General features: G+C 48.2%; 1 long non-coding RNA gene across 1 annotated transcript in view; it reads right to left on the bottom strand.

Moving 5' to 3' along the window:
• The window catches only part of LOC139025070 (uncharacterized), a 791-nt gene extending 401 nt beyond the window's left edge, over window positions 1-390 (bottom strand). Inside the window, exons 1-2 of the long non-coding RNA XR_011476510.1 lie at window positions 293-390; window positions 209-253 (exon numbers count right to left, since the gene is read on the bottom strand). This is a non-coding gene — a long non-coding RNA (uncharacterized lncRNA). The remainder of the gene's footprint in view (window positions 1-208; window positions 254-292) is intronic.
• Between the last annotated feature and the right edge of the window lie 2,413 nt (window positions 391-2,803).

Here is a 2,803-nt window from a genome sequence, read left to right as displayed (position 1 = left end):
CTCTACCAACCTCTCTCACATATAACAGGAGAAAGCAAGGACAGACACAAAAAAAGAGAGAGACCAGGGCCAAAGCTAGGCAGAGAGAAATAGAGAGAGAGAGACAAAAGAGAATAGAGTGCCTTCACACCTTACCTCATACAAGCATACACACTTGAAAAAAAAATCTGTGGGCTCTTTGAAGCAAATTCTCCCAGAACAATCCCACACTCTCCACCGACACCCACCAACTTTCAGCTAACACCCCACACACCTCCACCGACACCACCAACTTTCAGCTAACACCCCACACACTCCGGCCTCAAGATGATGTGCGAGGTGATGCCCACCATCTCTGAGGATGGGCGTGGCGGGAGTGTGGGGAGGGCCTTCCTCTCCGGGAGGGAGTGGCGGGGGAATGGAGGCGGTATGGGGTATGGGGGGTGGTACGGGGGCAGAGGAGAGCCCCGGGGCGGAGGTGACGAGGGGGGCAGCACAGGAATCTGGAGTCTCTGATGGTGAACATGCTGACGGAGAGGGAGAGGCTGCTGGACAGCCTGAGGGAGACCCAGGACAGTCTGGGGACAGCCAGCTTCGACTCCGAGACCTGGGCCATGAGAAGGACTCCCTCTCGAGACAGCTGTCCATCGCCCTACCACAAGGTACACGGAGGGGGGTGTGTTCTGTGTCTGTGTGTGTGTGTGTGTACATTCGTGCGTCCGTGTTTGCGTGTGCAGCATTGTGTGTGGCTGCCTGTGTGTGTGTTGTTCTGTTGTGTGTGTGTTTTTGTGTGTTTACATACTAAGTGTGAGATCTGGACAAAGAATCTATAGAGACCTTCCTGTTTGCGCTGCAAACACGTTGTGAGTGAACAAGAGAGAGTGAGTGTATACGTGCATTCGAAAAGTATTCAGACCCTTGACTTTTTTCACTATTGTTACGTTACAGCCTTATTCTAAAATTGATTAAATTAATATTTCCCTCATCAATCTACACATATCCATAATGACAAGTGAAACAGGTTATTTTAAATTAAAAACTGAAATACCTTATTTACATAAGTATTCAGACCCTTTGCTATGAGACTCCATCCTGTTTGTTTGGGCTCAGGGTGCATCCTGTTTCCATTGATCATGCTGAAGATCTCGTGCTCAGCTGTGATGGGGGCAGCCCAGCTTCGACTCCGAGACCTGGGCCATGAGAAGGACTCCCTCTCGAGACAGCTGTCCATCGCCCTACCACAGGTACACACGGGGAGGGGGGGGGTGTGTCTGTGTCTGTGTGTGTGTGTGTGTACATTCGTGCGTCCGTGTTTGCGTGTGCACTAGCATTTGTGGCTGCCTGTGTGTATGTGTTTCTGTGTGCATGAGTGTGTGTTGTATGTGTGTTTACATACTAAGTGTGAGATCTGGACAAAGAATCTATAGAGACTTTCCTGTTGCCTCGCTGCAAACACGTTGTGAATGTGAACAAGAGAGAGTGAGTGTATACAGTGCATTCAGAAAGTATTCAGACCCCTTGACTTTTTTCACGTTATGTTACGTTACAGCCTTATTCTAAAATTGATTAAATAAAATATCTCCCTCATCAATCTACATACAATATCCCATAATGACAGGTTTTTAGAATAAATTAAAAATTAAAAACTGAAATACCTTATTTACATAAGTATTCAGACCCTTTGCTATGAGACTCCATCCTGTTTGTTTGGGCTCGGGTGCATCCTGTTTCCATTGATCATCCTTGAGGTGTTTCTACAACTTGATTGGAGTCCACCTGTGGTACATTTAATTGATTGGACATGATTTGGAAAGGCACACACCTGTCTATAAGGTCCCACAGTTGACAGTGGCCTCCATCACTATTAAATGGAAGAAGTTTGGAATCATCAAGACTCTTCCTAGAGCTGGCCGCCCGGCCAAACTGAGCAATCGTGGGAGAAGAGCCTTGGTCAGGGAGGTGACCAAGAACCCGATGGTCACTCTGACAGAGCTCCAGAGTTCCTCTGTGGAGAAGGGAGGACCTTCCAGAAGGACAACCATCTCTGCAGCACCACCAATCAGACCTTTATGGTAGAGTGGCCAGACGGAAGCCACTCCTCAGTAAAAGGCACATGACAGCCCGCTTGGAGTTTGCCAAAAGGCACCTAAAGGACTCTCAGACCACGAGAAACAAGATTCTCTGGTCTGATGAAACCAAGATTGAACTCTTCGGCCTGAATGCCAAGTGTCACGTCTGGAGGAAACCTGGGACCATCCCTACGGTAAAGCATGGTGGTTGCAGCATCATGCTGTGGGGATGTTTTTCAGTGACATGGACTGGGAGACTCGTCAGGATCGAGGGAAAGATGAACAGAGCAAAGTACAGAAAACCTGCTCCAGAGCGCTCAGGACCTCAGACTGGGGAAAACGTTCACCTTCCAACAGGACAACAACTCTAAGTACACAGCCAAGACAACACAGGAGTGGCTTCGGGACAAGTCTCTGAATGTCCTTGAGTGAACCAGCCAGAGCCCGGACTTGAACCTGATCGAACATCTCTGGAGAGACCTGAAAATAGCTGTGCAGCGACGCTCCCCATCCAACCTGACAGAACTTGAGAGGATCTGCAGAGAAGAATGGGAGAAACTCCCCAAATACAGGTGTGCCAAGCTTGTACCGTCATACCCAAGAAGACTCGAGGCTGTAATCGCTGCCAAAGGTGCTTCAACAAAGTACTGAGTAAAGGGTCTGAATACTTATGTAAATGTTATATTTCAGTTGTTTATGCTCAGACCTTAACATTTTGCTCGTTCTGTATGCGTATTCCTTTCCGACCGTTCTCT

Source organism: Salvelinus sp. IW2-2015, unplaced genomic scaffold (assembly GCF_002910315.2).
Source record: "Salvelinus sp. IW2-2015 unplaced genomic scaffold, ASM291031v2 Un_scaffold2228, whole genome shotgun sequence".
Lineage (NCBI taxonomy): Eukaryota > Metazoa > Chordata > Actinopteri > Salmoniformes > Salmonidae > Salvelinus > Salvelinus sp. IW2-2015.
Note: the sequence above shows the minus strand (reverse complement) of the source record. Positions and strands in the feature narration are given on the sequence as shown.